The 7359-nt window shown below is 47.4% G+C and overlaps 1 pseudogene; it reads left to right on the forward strand.

Moving 5' to 3' along the window:
• The first annotated feature begins 5335 nt into the window (after positions 1 to 5335).
• LOC100358607 (eukaryotic translation initiation factor 3 subunit E pseudogene) lies at positions 5336 to 6580 on the forward strand (annotated as a pseudogene).
• Positions 6581 to 7359: the final 779 nt, after the last annotated feature.

Below are 7359 nucleotides of genomic sequence, written 5' to 3' on the forward strand. Positions count from 1 at the left end.
TGTAGGCGGGTCTTGACTAGTAAGTGTCTGAGCCACCAAGTCTGCTTGCCTGTTACCCATAGACACCGGATCAGTCATTTGTTGGTGGCCCTTGCAATGGATTATCACCACCTGGAGGGGCAGAGTGAGGGCCTGGAGAAGCTGGTGGATGTGGGCAGCATTAACTATCAATGTTCCCCGTGACGTCAGGAACCCCCTTTCCTTCCATATGGCAGAATGGGAATGAGCTATGAGAAAGGCATATTTAAAGTCTGTATAGATGTTGACCCCTTTGTCCTTAGCAGGTGTAAGAGCTCGGGTCAAGGCATGGAGTTCTGCCTTCTGGCAGGTGGTTCCTGGGGGAAGGCATTGCACCTCTATGGTCTTATTGAGGGTAACCACTGCATATGCTGCTCTCTGCACCCCATCTGTCCCCCTCACTGAGCTGCCATCCACAAACAGTGTTAGGTCAGGGGAATCTATTGGGGAATCTAGAACATGGTCTGTTGGGGTCTGGAAGAAATTTAGTACTTCAGAGCAGGAATGAGAGTCAGGAAGAGGCTCCATGGGGGAAGATGGGAGCAGAAGGAGGGTGGCTGGGTTTAAGGATGGGGAGTGGGCTATAGTAATATGGGGATTTTTGATGAACAGGATATGTAGCTCCTGGACCCAGGAGGGGGTAAGGAGGGGGAGGAACCTCTGTCCCAAAAGTTCAGCTAAGGCCGGCGCCGCGGCTCAATAGGCTAATCCTCCGCCTAGCGGCGCCGGCACACCGGGTTCTAGTCCCGGTCGGGGCGCTGGATTCTGTCCCGGTTGCCCCTCTTCCAGGCCAGCTCTCTGCTGTGGCCCAGAAGTGCAGTGGAGGATGGCCCAAGTGCTTGGGCCCTGCACCCCATGGGAGACCAGGAGAAGCACCTGGCTCCTGCCATCGGATCAGCGCGGTGCGCCGGCCACAGTGCGCTGGCCGCGGCGGCCATTGGAGGGTGAACCAACGGCAAAAGAAGACCTTTCTCTCTGTCTCTCTCTCTCACTGTCCACTCTGCCTGTCAACAAAACAAAACAAAACAAAACAAAAGTTCAGCTAAGTTGTAGGATGACAGGACTGTGATAGGCTGCTGCAGGGTGAGCTTGGTGGCATCTTTGGTAAGTGTAGCCGCTGCTGCCAGAGCTTGAATGCACTGGGGCCAGCCCCAGGCTGTAAGGTCAAGCTGTTTTGAGAGGAAGGCCACCAGGCCACCTGCCAGTGTGTGGGGCCAGATGGTTGGGCTAGGAGGCCAGCAGTGATTCCACTACATTCATCTGTGAACAGATGGAAAGGCTTTGTAGGATTAGGCAAGGTCAAAGGGGGGACTCAAGCAGGGTATCGCAAACAGTCCTCCAGGCACGAGTCACAGTGGTTGGTGACGATAAAGGGCCCTTTGGGGTCTCACGAGTGGCCTGGTATAAAGGTTTAGCCAGGACAACAAAGTTAGGGATCCAGTGTTGGAAAAACCCCACCAATCCAAGAAAGGAGAGTATGGCCCCAGCATCAATTGGTGGTTGGAGAACTTTTAGGGCCTGACGCCCATCAGCTGTTAGTGACCGGGTGGAGGGTGTCAGAAAGATGCCTAGATAAGTCACTGATAGAGAGGACAGTTGGGCCTTAGTGGGAGATACCCTGTACCCCTTGTCCCCTAGGAAATTTAGGAGAGCCACTGTCTGGGATTCGGAGTCCTCTTTGGAGGGACTGCATAAGAAGAGGTCATCCACATATTGTAGCAGGGTGGAGTTGTGGGCCTCAAATGTTGAAAGATCACTGGCCAGGGCTTGTCCAAATATGTAGGGGCTATCTCGGAACCCCTGGGGGAGTACGGTCCATGTCAACTGTCGGGCCTGGTGAGTGTCTGAGTCTGTCCAGGTGAAGGCAAATAGATATTGAGAATCAGGGTGTAAAGGAATAGAGAAGAAGGCATCTTTAAGGTCTAGTACTGTGAAGTGGGAGGTTTTGGGGGGGGACATGTGATAGCATTGTATAAGGATTAGGCATCACTGAGTGCATAGGGATAACTGCAGCACTGACCAGGCGGAGGTCTTGGACTAGTCTATACTCATCCGACGGTTTTTGTACTGGGAGTATGGGCATGTTACAGGGGGAGTTAGTGGGTATTAGGAGATTTTGTTGGAGGAGCCTGTCAATGATGGGTTTAAGGCCATGTCTGTGGGTTTCAGAGATGGGGAATTGGAATCAGTTAGGGTATGGAGTGCCCTCCAGGAGTTTAATAAGGGCTGGCTGGTGGTGGGTTGCCACCACCGGTGTTGACAAATCCCATACTCAAGGGTTGACCTTTGTGGGAGAGATTGGCCATTGGAGGTTTGATGAATCAAAGGAAGGGGTGGGAGAGGTTAGAGAAGCAATTAAAGGAAGTAGGAGAACAGCTGAAGGTTGTCGGGGTAGAATCTGGAGACTGGAGCCCAGTTGGAATAGGATGTCCCATCCCAGTAGGGGGACTGGGCAGGAAGGGATTACCAGGAAGGAGTTGGAGAACGGGTGGTCTTCCAATTGACAAGGCAAGTCCGGCATGTGCCTAGGGTGGGAGGGAGTCCCATCAATCCCCATTACAGAAATTGAAGAGGGCAGGAGTGGGCCTGCATAGGCTAGCAGGACAGAATAGGTAGCCCCCGTATCCACCAGGAATTCTGTGGACTTACCCGCTACCTGGAGCATTACCCTGGGCTCAGCAAGGGTGATAGGGGTCCCTGAGTCTGGGCTCCGTCAGTCTTTGGCCATCCCCAGCAGTTGTAGCGTAGAGTCCTCTGGAGGAGTTGGGCTTCCACGTAGAGGCACAGGAGTCAGGCCTCCGCTGGGGCAATCACTCTTCCAGTGGCCTGGTTGGCCACATGTGGGGCATGCCAGGTGTGTGTGTGTGAGGGTTGGGACATGCTCAATCCCAATGTCCCTCTCGTCCACACTTGAAGCATGCCCCGGGGGGCTGGTTGTGCTCAACTGCCTCTTCCTGAGTGTTATAGACCTTGAAAGCTATCTGTACAAGGTCTCTAATGGGGATCTCTGGACCATCCTCCACTCTTTTTAGCTTTTTTCTGATATCAGAGGCAGACTGGGAAATAAAATGAGAGGCCAGAATTGCCACCCCTGAGGGGGAATGAGGATCCAGTTTAGTAAACTTAGGGCCTCAGTGAGCCTGTTTAAAAAAAGAGCTGGGTTTTCTCCCAGGTCCTGGGTGACCTCTCGAAGCCTATCAAAATTGACCACCTTGTGGGAGACAGTGTGCATGCTGGCCAATAAATATCTTACCATATTGGCCATGTTTTGTCTTCCCACCTGTCCTTCCTGGTAGCCCCATCCTGGTTCTACCTCTGGTACCCCCTGGGCTCCTGGTGAGAGAGTGGGATCAGTTAATAGGGCCTTGTCAGCCTCATCTGTCAGACCTGTACCCATTCCTCAGAAGTGAGAGAGGAGGAAAGGATAATATCGAGGCCCTTCGTGGTGAGGTCGTTTGTTTGAGAAAGGTATCTAAACTCTTTTATGAACCTAGTTGAATTTTCTGAAAAGGACCCTAGCCTTTCCTCAATCTGTGCTAGGTCTTATAGTGTGAACAGAACATGGACATGTACAATACCTTCAGCCCCAGCCACCTCTCGAAGTGGCAAGAGGTGTTGGAGCTTCTGGTCATGTGACTGTGTGCTCACGCTTATGGGCGACAGCGATATCACCTGGGTGCCAGTCATAGGTAATGGGGAAAGGGGTTCATTGCAGGTTATGGTGAAAGTGGGTTAGATGAAGGACCCGTTTCAGGGGGCGGAACAGAACATGGTGGCCAGGAGGCAGAGGGAGGGGCAGGACATGGCGGCAGGGCAGAAGAATGTGCATATGGGGGAGGGAGGTTCCTGGCTAGCTGTGGGGTCCCCAGGAACTCAGGAGGGTCCAAAAAGGTGGAGGGTGGAGAGTTTGGCAGTAACACAGAAGAGGGGTCCTTAGGAGGTGAGGCTGTGGTCCTGGCCAGCAAGACCTGGGCCATGGAACAGGAAGAGGAGAATAGGGCGGGAGCAGAGATCCCAGAAAGCTTGGACATAGGAGACCTCTGACCAATTTTCTCTCCCTGCGGCAGAAATTCTCAAGGTTGGTGAGGACCTTGGGATCAAAGCTTCCCTCAGGGGGCCACTTTAGATCCATTGTCAAGTACATAATTAGGCCATGCCTGGGTGGAGTAGAGGATTAGGCGTTTACGCCATAGGTCCAGGGCCAGTCCCAGTTTCTTCAAGTTCTTTAGAAGGCAGGCCAGCGGGCATGTTGAATCCCACCCTCGGGATTGGCCAGATCCCATGGTCTCCCTGGTAGCCCAGATCTACTGAAATTCCGGCAAGGTGTCCCCTGTCCCAGACTTCGGTAGACAGATTAGAGGTCAGTCCTCTACGGGGCCAAGCCAGCGGTGGGACGTCTCCACAGCCGCTGGGAGGCTAAACAGTGGCGAGCAGAGCCCATGTGAACATGATTTGGAGGTCTCTGTCCGGACGGAGAGCTAGCTGGAGATCACAGAGACTGGGCCAACCCAGAGGAGGGAGGGAGACCAGGGGAGGAGTTATTTACAGTTGGTCCAGCATGGTGCCTGGGGCACCAGACAGGTTCAAGGAGCGAGAGGGCCTCAAACCCAGAAATGGGAGGCACGCACCCTCAGCTCCCGGGTTTCGGCACCATCTGCAAGGCGTCCGATGCATAACAAATCTTCCCAGACAGATGAATCAATTAAATCACAAGCTTTTATTGGGATTCCGCTCCTGGGTGAGGTTCACTGGTCCCAACAGAGCAACAGAGCGTGTTAGAGGTTGGGAGAGGGTTCCTTTTATAGATACAGGGAGTTGGGGTTAAAGGTTGAGGCAGGTCTGATCCTCATTGGTTGACCTTTAGGCACCCGTGGGGACCTTGACAAGGACTTTTCTTCCCCAGAAGTACAGGTAGGGACTCTCCATTCCCAGAAGTATAGACCTTCCCTCCTTGAGGATCCCAAAGCTACCACCTATCTTCCAAGGGAATGCCCTAAATAACCTAGGGATTTCCCACTAGGTCCCACCTCCTAAACACCATAATTTGATTAAATTTCCACCCTCTTAGTACCCTAAACTCGTGACTTAAATATCTGCCTGAGTTTGCAGGCCAAATCATATTCAAATTACAGTAAATGTCATAGGGTTTAGTCATTTATTTTGCTGAAGGATAGATGATTTTCTTGGTTGTAAAAAATTGTATAGAAAATGTGTAAGCATTAAAAACATATTGCCCCTTTCTCATTAGCAAGATGGTGGAGTATGACTTGACTACTTGGATTACCATCTAATCTTTCAGCTCCCATAGAGGAGATATATGATCTTTGTAAAGGAGATATATAACGGAAAAGAAATATTACAAGCAAAGTTGGATCTTCTTAGGGATACCAACATGGTAGACTTTGCTATGAATGTATACCGAAACCTTTCTTCTGGTGATATTCCTCATGCTTTGAGAGAGAAAAGGAACTATATATGTTGCACAACTGAAATAACTTTAGGCAGAAACAAACCAATTGTGAATATATTTGAGGATCCAGAAACTGCATGGCAAAAGCAGTCAACCAAGAATGGTCAGATGCTATTTGATTACCTGGCAGACAATTGTGGTAAGGCAAGGATATTTAGGTACACTCTGTTGGTATGCAAAATTCCTGTATGAATGTGGGAATTATTCAGGAGTTACAGAATAGTTTTATATTTTTAGAGTGTTGGTTCCAGCAACAGATAAAAATGCTTTAAGTTCACTCTGAAGAAAAATGAAATTTTAATGCAGACCTGGAATGCAGCCATGGGAGACCTTATGAGAGTAGAAGAGACCATAGATGGCAATTCTGTTAGTTCTCCATTCCAGTCACTTCAGAAGTGAACTTGGCTTGTTCACTGTCTCTGTTTTCTTCAACCGCCCCTAAGGTCATGATAACATTATCAATCTCTTCCTTTACCAGCCACAGTATTTTTATGCGATTCAGACAATGCCTGGACAGAATGTCTGCTGTTTGACTACAGTCGTCATAACAAACAAAGATGTTTGAAAATGCTGGTGGCGGGTCCTACAAGATCTAGTCAAAGTTATTCAACAGGCATCTTACATCTAAAAAGACCCAATTACAGAATTTGTTGAAAACTTTTGTGTTAACTTGACTCTGATGGACTCAGAAAAAGCTGAGGGAATGTGAATCAGTGCAAGTGAATGACTTCTTTTTTGTAACTTGTCTTGAGGATTTCATTGAAAATGCCAGTCTCTTCATATCTGATTTTTTTTGTATCCACCAGCATATCAGAGTTAATTGTTGACAGATAAATTGAATATGTCTTCAGAATGAAGCTGAAAGGTGCATTGTGAATTTGATTGGGAATGCAAGACTGGATGCCAAGATTGATTCTAAATTAGGTCATGTAGTTATGAGTAACAAGGCAGTCTCATCCTGTTAGTGAGTGAGTGAAAAGACCATACGCCTTTCTTTTAGAAGCCAGATGTTGGCCGTGAATATTAAGAAACAATCAGAATAGTGGGTGAGAGGCTCCTAACTGGACAACTCGAAACTCTAGCTTCTACTGAAGAACTATAAAGAAATGATGAAAAAAACTACAAAACAAAGATGATATGATTAAACCATGTCATAAGGAGTGACATACATCTTAGAAAAAAACACTGAGTATAAATTTTGGAGAATTTGAATAAAATTGACTTTGGCTTATTAAAAATAATATTTCAATACTGTGTTGAATATATCAAAATATTTCAATTATTTTGCTTTCTTCTCTGTCTCATTTAGTTTTATATATATATATACACATTGGAAGAAGAAATGCTATAAAAAATAAAATTTAGCTAACTTATTTCAACTTTAAAGCATCTTGTTCTAAGTCTTCATTTTTATTTGAGTGATACAATTTCACAAATCTGGGGCCAGCATTGTGGCACAGAGAGTTAAGCTGCCACTTTCAATGCCAATATCCCATATCTGCACACCAGTTCAAGTACCAGATGCTCCAATTCCAATCTGGCTCCATGCTAATGTGCCTGGGAAGGCAATAGAGGACAGCTCTAGTGCTTGGGCCCCTACCATGGATGGGAGAATGTGATGGAGTTCTTGGATCCTTTAGACTGGCCTGTCACTCATTCTTTGAAATAAATAAAAATCTTTTTTAAAAAATTCATAATTTAATCTATTCCTAATTAATATTTCTGGATTTTAACCATATCCATTTCCTTTAAATTTACAACAGGGTATATTTTCAAAAAATTCTATCATAACATGTAGTTGTTACTGCCTCTTGGAATTACTGAATGATAAATATATTCAGAAGAAAGCAAAGATATTTTAAGAAGCAAAA

Source organism: Oryctolagus cuniculus, chromosome 3 (assembly GCF_051225735.1).
Source record: "Oryctolagus cuniculus isolate XC-2025 breed Fujian yellow rabbit chromosome 3, ASM5122573v1, whole genome shotgun sequence".
Classification (NCBI taxonomy): Eukaryota; Metazoa; Chordata; class Mammalia; order Lagomorpha; family Leporidae; genus Oryctolagus; species Oryctolagus cuniculus.